Source organism: Anser brachyrhynchus (genome assembly GCF_964034855.1).
Source record: "Anser brachyrhynchus genome assembly, chromosome: 2".
Lineage (NCBI taxonomy): Eukaryota > Metazoa > Chordata > Aves > Anseriformes > Anatidae > Anser > Anser brachyrhynchus.
This window is the reverse complement of record NC_137695.1, coordinates 94,116,230-94,130,071: the sequence shown is the minus strand read 5'-3', so window position 1 is coordinate 94,130,071 and position 13,842 is coordinate 94,116,230. Positions and strand designations below refer to the sequence as shown.

Here is a 13,842-nt window from a genome sequence, read left to right as displayed (position 1 = left end):
TGCTTTTTTAATCCTTCAGCACAATAGAAGAAGGCGATCAATAGCAGCTTAAATTTTATAAGACAAGGAGTTAAGTTGTTCGGCCCAAGCCAAAACACCTTTGTTCTACCATAACAAGTAATCTCTGTGGTGGAATTAATATTGACAAGCTGGCTTCTTTGTAGCTAATTTTGTGGGTGCCTGAGCCAATCAGGAGCCTTGCAGTAATAGAGTTGTTATTAGAGTTCATTATAAAAGCTGTGGATCAATGGCTACACTGGGAGGGAGAGGACATGCTGCAGCAGGATGCATATGTATGCTCAAGGAAATGAAATCCTTTTAATGTCCTTGTAATAATTTATTCTATAGTTCTCCTTGACTTAAAGTTTAAAAAAAAAAAAAAGAAAAAAAAAAGGATATTTCAAAAACAAAATTAAAAATGTTCCTTTGTGAGGCTTTTAATTTTGTCACAACACTGAAAATGATAGGAAGAAAAGTAGGATTTTAGGGGTGGAAAAACTCAGGGAGACCTTGTTAGCTAGTTCTGAGTTTTATCAGAACTGGGTTTCATTTGGAAAATGTCACCACTCCCATCCTATCCAAACCACACAGGCTGGTTTGCTGAAAGCTTAAGCCACAGTGAATGTAGCATTGATGTCTTTTAAGCCACCCCTTTTCTCCTGCCTCCGTAAACCATCTGTCTCATTAAATCTGATTTTTAGTTTTTCTTTGATGGGGTGTCATTTTGTAGAAAACATCTTTACATTCAAGGAGAAGTCACAAATAGCACGCTAAAGCTTTTTCTCCTGTGTTTCTAGGGAGGAATGACCTGTATGCTGTGAGTTAGCACTTTCAGCAAGCTGACAAGGAGTTCACAGAACACAGCTCTTTGTAAAAGGTTGCCTCTTTCAGCTGTAAAAGGGCCCTTCTTGATGTAAGTGTTCCCAGAGTAATAACCCATTTCTCTTGCGGCAGCCTCCAGCTCATGCTATAATCTTTCCCACAAGCTCCGAATCAGTACAAGAAAGCTGTTTACTGGACAATTTTCCCTGCATCTCAATGTCAAATGATACTGCATTAAAATGTGAGAACATCGCACTCTAAGAAAGGCAGAAGGATCAAAGGGAACCCTCACAGTGAGTGAGTTGAGACAAATTAGCATCTTTTGGTCATGGTTTCCTAAATATAATAATATGGCATTTCAGGGCCATGAGTTGTTTGCTTTTCTTCCTTCATTTTATTTCACTAAAAAAATAATAAAATAAAATAAAATAATAAAAATAAAATAAAATAAAATAAATAAGCCATTTATTTTTTCCATCTCCCTATTTTTTTCTCTGCCAAAAATATTGAATCACTTTCAATTGATGCAATTAAACAGGGTAAGTCCCTTGTGTAAACAATGTTGTTTAAGTTCCAGTAGATATCAGTAAGTCAATATGAGGGATTCTTCTGCAAAAATAAAACCCTCAAATATGAGCATTGCTCTGTCTTTTTTTGTTTGTTTATGTGTGTGTGTGTGTATTTTCAATTATCACATTTTTTCCCAAGGATTGACAAAAAATAATCATTTCAATTTCCTCATTATTTTTTTTTCCTCCAGACCTCTGTCTTAAAACTTAGATTCTATTTAATGTAGTAACAGAAAATATTCCAGGACAGAAAAGTTGGGATTCAAAGAAAACTTGCCATTACTTTTTCTATACACTTTTTCTACCACTCTTTTCCTCCAGACGGAGGAAAGTAGGTGAGTATCAAAAATCAGTGATGGAAAGAGTTGAAAGTGATGAGAAAGGTCAAAATACAGAAAATATAGAAACCCACAGAACTTAAGAATAATTTTGTGTTAATCAGAAAGTTCTGAATTTGACGATTTATTTCTTTACTTTTGCAAATTTCAGAATTTTGAGCTAAATATCTCAACTGGAATTTTATTTTGAAAAGGAGTGAAAGAGGAGCATATTTCCTCTTTCCTCAGCTCAAATAAATATTTTTTCCAATCAGCCTTTCTCATTTTTCTCTTTTCTTCATAATGATTTATTCCTAATAGTGGAAGAATCTCAACAGAAACGTATTTGTGGTTTTAGTGTTTCCTCATGCTATTCTCTGACATTCATGTCCCTCCCAGAATCTTCCAGGATCTTTCTGAAGGATGAATTTCATTCTTGATGGTGTCATTGTTCTTCAAAGTATGCCTCATGACATGAGGTATGTCATGTTCTTTGAGGTCAAGTAGGGAAAGCCTGTAATGAAAGGGAAAAATGGACTGGTCAATGAATAATGCTGTGTATCAGAGGTCAAAAGGAGCTTCCATACAGTAAAAATCACTGTCAAATTGAGCACAATCCTGCAACACTGATGAAAACAAACAGGAAAAGGCTTTTTAGGCCATTGTGAAATCAGATCACAATGAAGCTGATACAGAGATTAAGGGCAACCTAAATAGGGCTCTAAAGTTAAATGAATATTACCATCCTCACTGAAAATGGAGATTAAATACCAACCCAAAATGTAAGGGTAAGATAGCTACTGGGAACTGGCACATCCAAATATAGATGTAATAGAACAGCTCCAGCAATACCACTCAGTATCAGTCTTTCTGAATCAGATCTGGTCAAATAATTTGATCAGAATCAGATAATAAAAATCATAATATAGACTATGTGAAACACCAGTTTAAGCTGAAGCTTAAAACAATTATACTGCCTAGAGCCTGTAGGTAAGGGTTTGGACTTGGTAAAATAGGAAGGCTCCTCTAATCCTGGGTGTCTGCATTTTTTTCTCTTAAGAAATCTGAACTCCTCCTATGAGCAACAACAATGAAGAATACCCCTTTCAATGCAAAGCAGAAGTTGCCCCAACAAATTATTTCTTATTCAGTATACATTATTTCTAGTAGACCATCCCTTAGTATTTTTTCAGCGTAGTGCTGTAAGTGCTGTGTGGTCAAGCCCGCCATGAGCTACATAGAGCTGAACTATGCGAAGCCCAGAGGAGCAATTATAAATTTAGTATTAGGCTTTCTTCCATGTTTCTGCCCTCATCAGTTTATCTACTGGGCCCCCAGCCAGACTTTCTTAGCGTTTGCTTGAAGCTCTTCAGGACACTAAATTTCTTCTTGCAGCATGTTTTGGGCTACTCCATGCCAATGTAATGCAAACACAGAAATAACAATTGATCTGTAGTTTTACATTCCCTAATACTGAATTTCACTTCTTTGAACCACTGTTAGTCACTCATTATTCTCATTCACCTACTTTCCACCATTTTAAAGACTGGAAATTATTCTGTTTGCTTTTGTACTTGCAGAAGCACACAACATATCTTGCTGTGAACCCTTGATCACTGACTTCAAAAGTTACCTCTATACCTCATTGCAATCCGTTATCAGTTCTACTAACATAAATGTGGATTAAATGCTTCCAGAATTAAGATCAGTCTCAAATACCCATTGATTTCAATGAAAACAGAATTTCATGTTGTAGATCTGGTTCTCTGTGACAACACTTCATTTTACTGACATTACCTCAAAAACTTCACTGAGACATCCCAAGATTTATTCTACACTAGAAGTAAAGAAAAAAACAGACCACACTTTTAAACAGTTCAGTCCTAGAAGAGGTGCTTTCTTTGTTACAGGTTTATCCTTAGTGGAGATGAAATAAATTGGGCAGTTGTATCTGAAAATATTTTGAACAGCATTAGTGGAGGGAGAAAAAAAAAAAAAAAAAGGCTGTTCAGAAGAACACACATTTTTCATCCCTATTGCTTTCAATTAACACACTCAATAAACCATTGAATGTAACTGAACGTTACATACACAGCTGCAGTAAAAAGCATCTACTATTCAAGTTTTAAAGCTACTCATCCTTTGGCCTTATACTTCAAAATAGGCTTGGGGCAGGAAGGTACCACAGTATAAATAAATGGCTTAGAGTATGCTATTCTTCAGTAAAATGTGTGTTGTAATGAGATAACACTGCACCTCTAGTAGTTCACCATATCCTGAAGGTCTACAGTTATCTCATTACAAAGCATGTATGGTCATGTTTTATTGACTAATTCAGTTTTGTTTTTATTTTTATTTAAAAATTTTCAGTATGACTCAATTGTCCATAGACAAACCAGTAGAAGAGATGTTTAGTGACAGTAGATTATTGTTGAAAGGCTGATTGTAAATTTCAACAATACAAGCGCCAACATTTCCACTAACTTTCAAGAGAGTAAGATATATGTCAACAGATTTTTGAAAACATCGCTTTCCTCTTTAAAAAACTCATGCTTTATCTAATCTACACACCTTAAGATCTGCTGCATTTCACAAATTAAATATGTCCACAACTCAGAAAAGACATTTGTCAGAAGAAAAAGAATCAAACAATGTAGTCATGGTAAGCCATAATTAAAGATTAGATCCAAAAACTGTTGACAAAACTCTCATCTACCATACACACATTTTCCCTCGTATTTTTAGAAATAAATTCTGAAGAAAGGTTGTATAGAAAACAGAGTTTTTTACTTTTCTTTCAAGCAAGTGCGGGTGGAAAGGCTGTTATTTAGAGCAGAACAGAGAATAGAAAGAGCCTGGCTGAATGGACACCAAATAGGTATCTGTGTTGTTAGCTCTAAGCAAACTTATTTCAAAGCGAGGTTTATTGAACAGGGTTACCAAAGCACCATAGACACAGCATATAAAGTATCAGATTGTCTCCCCACAACTCTATAAAAGCAGAGATAGCCAAAAATATGACTGTGGGAGATGGGATTTAATATTTGTGTTATCACTTGCTATGCCTTATGACTAGGAAAAATAGGTTAGTTATAATGTTTGGGAAGAGTGATAGTTTAAGAGTCACTGTTTTCCCACCTGGTAACTCCTTTCTCATTTGCACAAAATGAACAAATGTTGGGAACATACAAGAACATAAGGAAAGTATTTCTGAATAAAATCTGATAAATTCAGGATTCCACTGTTTTTGCCAACATCTACACTTTTGTGTAGATGTAATTTATCATTAAAAAAAAAAAAAAAAAAAAAGAGAGAGAGATCATTACTTTAAAAATGGTGAAAATACAGCAGAACTAAAACGGTCCTTCTCAGGACCTTGTTTTATTTTGCTTGGTGAAATTTTTCATCATTATTTTTTCTCTGCTGACAGTAATTAAAAATTAAAATACTTAGAGTCATCAGGCTAACAGCCTTTGAGATCTAGAAAAAGCTAAATCCAAAAGTATCGCTGTTTCTCATTTTGCAAATAAGGTACTCAACACTCATTTAATTTTTTTAAGTAGATTATATATTGCTGAACAGTAAGTTCCTCAAAGATGTTTTCTATCATTTCTTATTTGTGTGCTACTCCTGACAACTGTGATCATAAAGAAACATAGTCTTCAAGTGCAGTTGGAAACCCTCAGGACTTCTGGAGAAAAAATAAAAATAATAAATGTTTTCCTGAAGATAAACACCCTCAAAATGGGAAGAAAGAATAAATAAATTAGTGACTGTCTGCTGAACATATGATTTGGAACATTTGCTCAGAATCAGGGTCAGTGTTTAGGCAACATTTCTCTCCTCCCTCTCTTTCCGGGTGTCAAATGGTGTGTCAAAATTCAGTGTATCTACTTGTTAAGCTTTTTTGATTTAGCATTCACCAAGTGAGATCAGTTTTCTTCAGTTTGATCCTCTGCTATCTGTGATTTCCTAGGTCTCCCATTCAAGTACTGGGCAGGCCTGGGACTATTTAACTTCAAAAAGTCAGACAAAAGTAAAGAAGAAAAGACACTCTGGCTGTCAGGCCAGTGTGGTACTGCAGATCACTGGTGGGCATCAAACTGAGTTTTCTGTCACCAGGGCATAAGAGTTTTCTATGCTACCAGGGCATAAGAGATCTCTGTACCTTTCCAGAAGTATTATTTTTACACCATTAATAAAATTACCAGTTCCGGTAAATACCAGTTCCAGTAAATTGAATGAAATTACAACAATGGATAGAATCTAGTATTTATATTAATATAGTCAATACACTAATTTTATTATTTTAGTACTGTATTTTTTGGGTGGGAAGGGTGTGGGAACTTATTGCTTCTAGCTCTCAGGTAAACACTTAAGTCAGCAACCCGTAGTGCTATGCTCCCCTATAGATATTATAATGTTGAAATCTATTGTGCACAGCAGAACAGCTTCAACAGGAGACAAGGGGCATTCACCTTGGAATATCCTACACCTCAGCAGTGGAGGTGCTTAACTAATGCATTTACTTTACACCTCTTTTCTACTTTTTTCCCAATTCCTATGCCTAAGGAGTATACGAATCCTCCTTTGCAGGATCCTAGACATATGGGTTGCAAATTAAGAAGCTTTTTGCTATCTCAGTCTTGGGAAAAGAGCACTGCGCTCCCGCTAAAAACATCTGCAAAAGCTGCATGGTGTTTCTGTGGTGGATCAAGCATTTACAGTAAATAAAATAAAATAAAAAAATAAAATAAAATAAATAAAATAAAATAAAATAAAATAAAATAAAATAAAATAAAATAAAATAAAATAAAATAAAATAAAATAAAATAAAATAAAATAAAATAAAATAAAAATCTAACACACAATGGGTTCTCTCCCACACCTACACTGAACAAGCACAGTCTTCATTAAAGACTGAGTAGCCCTCCACTGATCCTCATGCTAACTTTTATTCTTACGCTAAGGTTTTTCTTCTTGTGAAAACAACTCTCAATCATTCTTACCCACTTCATTTTGTGGGAAAATGGAACTAAAGAAAATATCAAAGTATACCAAAAGGATGGCTAGGAAGAAGGGTGCCTAAGTAATATAACTCTGCATTTCTGTGAGACCAGGACTGAGACCAGTTGAATTTGGGGAATGTCATGGTGCTTGCTCCCCATCTTTGGAATGCAAAGTGGACATCAGCTCCAGAAAAAAAGTAGCCGCCAGGCCTGAAGGGGAAAATGCACGTGAGTGCTGCTTCCTCACCTTGCACCCTCACAGGCAGGCTCCCTGTTTTCTCTATACTGCATCTGCTCAGCCTACCTCAGAGCTAGTTCAGCCCTTGCCTGAAAAGAAAGCATCTCCCCAGGGAGGCTCCACATGGCCCTGGTCCCAGCGAGGTCCCAGATGCTGCCCAGCTGGGAGACAGCAGTCCCACCCTACCCCAGGCAACAAAATGTCTCACTACAGCAATGAAAATAATACTTGATATGTAACACACATATGGCATGACTTTCCCACTTGCACTGCAAGACTTCATCAAACAGTGGAATAACTGTGGCATAAAGCCTGCATAAGTAAGGCAAGAATAAGACCCTTTTCTGTCCTCTACAGCTTGATCATATGAGCAGCTGAGCATTTCCCGCTAAGTGCTTAGTGCCCTCTCCTCACATCTATTCGATTTCAGTGAAAATTCAGCTGGCAAAGTTAATCGCTTACAACCTACTATTCTGATGCAATATGTTGCTCTCATTCAGGAAATCTGAACTGAGTATACAAATTCCCAGGTCCCTCTTACAGTCAATAACTTACTATTTAAGTGCAGTGTGCACATTAGCCCCGAACAGCTTGAGACTGCATTCTCCATTGATCAGATAAACAATTTGTGAGATATTTTATTACAAAATGACGCACCAATTTAGCCATCTTTTCATCAATGATGTGCTTAAATTGGATGTGAAATGCCAAGAAAGTTACCTCCCCAGGGTGCCATCAGTGAGAAATGTAAAGCAGAGGCTTTCAGTTAATATGGTTCATGTAACTGAGTTTTATCTTTCAGTCAAATCAAATTTAAGTCAGCTGGTAATACATGTTTGACCTCCCATTATCTAAAGCCTTCAATTGCATTGTAGTGATTTGTTAATCTGGCCTTAAATCATCCAGCAACCTCTATACTTCTTTGTGAATCATGGGGTTTTCTTCTTCATTTTCTTCATTAGTCCACAGAGTACAACTGATAGCATCTCTGCCTTCTTTTCCACACTCCACTCATTCAAGAACCTTTATTTCTGTCAGATATAAAATGCAATATTGCTTCTAAATTCATTTAAGTATAGAAGACTACACTCTGTTTTTAACTACTTCAGAGAACAGCACAGATATCCTTAAAAGCTCCCTTTAAGATCTCTGAATTGCAACAGTAGAAAATGAATCGCATAGTCTTCGAGATCTTTTATCAAAAAATATCTAATCCCATGCTAGCATATTTAATGAGACAAATTAAATTAACAGAACAGATGTCCTATCTAATGTCACAGCAACCTCATGTTACACTTCTGCCATAGTTTGGTCACTAAATTTCAGGAATGACATGAACCATTATTAATGATATATGGCATAAGTAAATAGGTAACACTGTTCACTTTCCTTGCCACCACTTTTGGGAAAAAAATAATAATAAATAAATAAAGGAAGATAGCATAAGTAAGGTAAATAAATATTTTATAAATAAAATGTCTTCATAGTACTTACCGAAGAAAAAAACTCAGAAGTCAAAATTCATGAGACTATGAGAAAGTCTTTTTTTTTTAATGTAAAAAGGTAACTCTGTTATTTGCAATTTTGGGTTGTTATAAAAATTCCTTTATTTTAACATATGAACAATAGTGAGTTTTGTCAGCTTTTAAAAACCTGTTGAAAGTACTGTTTATTGCAGTCCACAGCACAAGTCCCTCACAGAGGACCAAGAAAAGTTATGGTCCAATGTGTTAGGCGTTAGTAACAGGCCTAAGGAAATATACACCACAAGCGATAGGGCTGAATTCAAACTTGTCCAACTCATTTCATGGCATGGTTACTAAACCTGTATTAGATGGGTACAACCTTTCAACCCCAGCTGAACCAAACAGGAGGCAGACTGCTCCTATGTAAGAGGATATTTAGCAGTGACTTGAGACATTTGGTCCTTTTGAATCCAAAAGGCAAAATAAGCTTTTTTTCCTGCCAACACAGTTTTTCTAGCCTTCTGAAATTTTTCAGATAGACTCTTCTCTTCTCTTGATCCACAGGCAAAATACCACCACCACTATCCCTTCCTCAAGTCAGACATGCTGTCTTTGCCACACCAAGTTATAAAGGCATACCTCCCATTAACCAAATCTCAAACAGTAGAGCAAATGCAGAAGCAGCATTAAACTTCAGGGTATTTTACTGAAGAGCTCTTAGGTTAACTTTTATTAAGTCAAGTTTTATCCTTTGTCCTTTCATGATGTCTCAAATGGTTTAAAATCAATTTCTCCTACATCATCAACATCTGCTTCAGCTACTAGCTCAATTACTGCCTGCGTGGATCCCACTTGCAAAAGAGCTCATGACAATGACAGCAAATGAACACATTGACACCACGAGAGACTTCTGCTCTTTTCTGAGCTTGAATTCATTCTTCTGGACCATTCAGATAAATAACCCACTACCCATGTCTAGTTCATCAGCCTTTTCACTTCTGCCATTGCCTTTCGGATAGGCTGCTAGAGAAGAGCCCTTCCACAGGAGCTACCTCTGAGAAAACAGCTGTCAAACAGACAAACTCAGGCAATTGATCTTGCACTTGAATATCAAGAAGCAATACTCCTCATTATATTCTAAAGAGTTATAATCTTATTCCCAGTAATAGTTCATACTAACAATCCTTTACCTTGTATCTTAAGCCTTGTTTCTTACTGCTTAGCACAAAAAGAAATGTTTATAAAAAAAAAAAAAAAGTCAAACTAGGAAAATATATTCTAGTTTGGATTTTCTTACTTTTGATGCAGTTCTAATGAGTCTGCTTTTCCGTGTGTCTCACTCTCTGTGTCACCCAGACTAGCAATAAAGAAGGTAATATATGTTACCATGTACAGAAGAGTTATGTGGCATAAAGCTTATAGCTCATGTATAGTTTAACAGCTTTGGTAAAACATGGGTGCAGCACTCATATGGAATTTGATGTTAAGATCATAGGTGAGGAATTAGCAGCAAAATTGTTAGTAAATGTTATTTTTCAATATATTGGGGAAAAAAATCCGGGGGTTGTGTTGAGTATTAATAATAGCTTAACAATTGTTGAGCAGTGTTACAGCGTGACTGTTCTCAAACACACACACATACAAAAAAAAATTTGCCATGACACAGAGCATCGAAAGGTTGTGATGGATTGTTTGTTTGTTTTTTTGTTTAAAAAAAAAAAGTATAAGGAAAAAATATTGAGGTCTTTTAATTTGTCTTTTTGGCTTGGTGCACTTGGAGAATGTTTTCAACTTTTTCTCAGCACAAGTAGGCTGAAAATATTTTCCCACTTCTAAACAAAAGAACAAACGCTGAGATTCTAACATAATCACTCACCTCTAGAATGTGAAGCTTTAAATAAACTCATAGCAAAACTGCTACTAAAAAATATTCTAAATGTATTTATCAACTGATGATCAGTCATGCCTCAGTACAAGCTAGAAAACTCAAATAAGGCATATAATGAGAACTCATTTTCAAACCCATGCAGCTGCTGGGTGATGCTTTATTCTGTCTTTTTTTGACCTCAATCGTACTCACAGTAGAGCCAAACCGTACTTCAGGAGAGAGGAATATGCTACTCACATGCACCCATAGATCCCAATGCAACAATACTTCTCATTTTACAGCTTCTCTACCACTTGAAAGTTATCATCCTGGACAGCAGCCCATAACATTAGTATTTATTTAAAAGTTAAAATCACTTTTCTAGTAAAGATATAAATAAATGCCTTGAAGTATAAACTTTCTACCTAACATCACTCTTCCACTAGATGGTAAGTAATCTCAGCTGCCAGATATACCTAAAAAGTTGAAGATCCAGTACCACAAAATGCAGACAAAAACAAACTAAAACTGAAGCCATGAGTCATAAGCTTGTCTTTACAAATTAAACAGAAAATTGCTACCTAGAAAACATTAGAAATATCTGAGAAAAAAGAAGAATTTCTCACTCTCAAACTGACACCAATAATTAAAATGTGTGTTTTCTTATTTGAATATCTTATTGTATTTGGGTGCTTGGAAAACCTTCTTGCTTTTCTTGTAAAATTAACTGCTGTTTACATTTCAAATATGGTGCATCCGGCAAATTTATTATAGGTCAGCAGTCAGAGCAAATTTTTAAATAAATCTTTTAAAGGGTCATAGAGTTATTACATTTTCTGTGATATTCTCAAAATTCAGAACAGCCAACTTGATGAAATCTTGCAGGCTTTTGTTTATTTTTTATTTTCATTATTAGCTTTAGTATTTATTATAACCTAAAGTGATCTTATTTTTATCTAGATAGTCTTTTACTGCTGTATATTTTTAAATTTCACAGGACTGTCTCTCAGCTAAACTGTTTGAATTTTCTATTCATATGCTCAAGACTGCAATGACCAAAACTGTTTGAAAAAATTTGTTACATGTAAGAGTAGACAAAAATTCATTCTTTTGTAGATCATGAAAAAGTTTGTCATTCTTGCAGGGGAGGGAGGATGTGATAATAGAAGGCAAAGAGCACCCACAGATTTCAATTATATTGTCAAAAACCAGATTTATTTTTTTTTTGAAAAAACAAAAAATGTCACAAATACTTACTGCTTTGCAACTGTCGCTTACATTCACAGATTCAGATGTGTTTGGATTTTTTTTGGTTTGGTTCCAAATCAAATTAGAAATAACATACTTGCTTGTGAACAAAATAAAATGTGGGTATTTAAAATTTCAATGATCGAATGCTCACGTGATCTTAATAATAGTGTAAGTCTAACACATTCACAGGAAGTTTCAGATTGAGTAACATCTTTCCAAACAACCTGACCAATATCATTGATCTAACCTCATTGATCTAGGTGATGTAGCTCCTGAAATTACTCAAGGTATCAGAATCTGACTCATAAGTCTTTCTGTTTGGGTGGATAAAAATGAAACAAATATTATCCCTGCCCACTATATACAAAGACACAACTGTGTATCACAGAGATAAGTAGTAGTGACACCTATGGGAAGGTTCTCTAAAATCATCTCCTGGAAAAGATAATTGTGACCTCTGTTTTTGTGTGGTCTCATGCCTTTCGTGCCTCTGTTGCTTGTAGCAGCTTTTTATATCCATCAATGATGAAGCCCTATAGTAAAAGACTTACCTTTGCCTTTTTACATTCAACTGTCTGCCTCCTGATGAGCAACATATCCCTAAAAATAAAAGCCATCTTTTGCTTCTACTCCTCTGGAAAAAACTGCCAAGACATAACATGAACTTTCACAGACCCTCCTGACGTTGTCTCCAAAGTATATAACTCAGTCACATCTATAGATGCTAAATGTGCAACAGATGGGGCAGATGGGCTAGGCTGGGTTGCCATCCTTGTTATCCCCATCCCTCCATGTTTCAAGTAGGGCACACAGGCTCTGGTTGTCCATATTCTCACTGAGGTATCTCAGAAGGAACTGGAAAATGCCATCTTCCAGTGGAAGAAAGAAAGTAGCTCTCTTTTGTTATATAATCATGTAATACTTTTTCCCACATTGTAACTCTCTTTGAAAGATGTGAGGTGTAAAAATAGCAAATACAGACTTTTTTTTTTTTGATAAATTTCATTGGAAAATGTGAGTTCATTAATATCATTTTTCAGGGGAGTGTATAAGTGTGGATGATTCTTATCAGCAAGGGTTTCTCCTGTACTGAATAAAATGTGATTCAATGACAGCAAAGGAGTCTGTCACAGTACAACTTGGAACTGAGGAGCTCACCCTCAATGTAGGATACTTATGAAGGGCACACTTGTTCTCATCTGGGAACTGATCCATACTGACTATAACAGATGGAGAAAAACAAAAAAAAAATCATTTAATTTAATGAATTTTATTCCCCAACGTGGCCTTAACCATACTACGGTATGTTACTTTAAAATTTTGTCTTTTTGTTGTAAAAAAAAAAAAAAATCAAAGTTACATAGTTATGTTAACCAAAATATTTGCCATTCTTCAGAAATTAGTAATTTTGAGGCTACAAGACTGATCATGCATATGGGTAGGCAGAGAACTATTTATGAATTTCGAGAATGAAAGTTCACAGAACAAGAAGCTGCATTTTTCTACTGCTTTATTCTAATCCTGTTCTGAATGTTCTCAGATTATCAAAATAATTTGTTAGCCAACTGGGAGCACTGCCTGCTCTTGAACTTACAGCCACAGAAAAGCCTATTTATGAAAACTTCCACCCCCATCTCTTTACGTCAGTGCCTAGAGCTGCATTAGATACCTGCATGTGTTCTGTGTATGATATGCATAAATCTTGCAGTGGGGGAGGAGGCAGAAATTGTGGAAAATATTCTCTCAGAACATCAGGATAATAAAATGTTATTTTACAAAGCACAACATTTATTCAACAAAACTTTGATTACTATGAATATCTTTACATTCCTGTTCAGATACATATATATAAATGATGACGGATATTTTGTTGATATTTTGAAATTATTATTTCATTTCAAAAGTATTCAAATATTTGTGTCTCAAAATCTGATTGTGTTCTCAGTTTTTCAGATAATTTTCTTCATACATTCTAGTTTCAAACTTATCAAGATTTTTCTGTATTTTGACCCTATGTTACAATTGAAATTCAATGTTAATTTTGAAATACCAAAATTGCCTATCAGCTGTCAAATATATATATGTGAGAGTACAATGTAAAGCTGGAAGCACAGCTATGCAGTCAGTCCACAGTTCAAGATAAATAATGACTTAGAATAATACAGAATAATACATGTGATAAGACTGTCACACGTTATTTACTACAACAGATAGCCATTGCTTTAGGACCTACTGTGATGCAGTTCATTCTAGCTGCCATCAGCGGGTTCAGCAGTGGCCAGTGGCTTGGTTTGCTGTTAGTT

The 13,842-nt window shown here is 35.4% G+C and overlaps 1 long non-coding RNA gene across 1 annotated transcript in view; it reads right to left on the bottom strand.

The window, feature by feature from the left end:
- Window positions 1–1,209: 1,209 nt before the first annotated feature.
- Window positions 1,210–13,842, bottom strand: part of LOC308189914 — a 75,087-nt gene continuing 62,454 nt past the window's right edge. Inside the window, exon 3 of the long non-coding RNA XR_013946722.1 lies at window positions 1,210–2,222. This is a non-coding gene — a long non-coding RNA (uncharacterized lncRNA). The remainder of the gene's footprint in view (window positions 2,223–13,842) is intronic.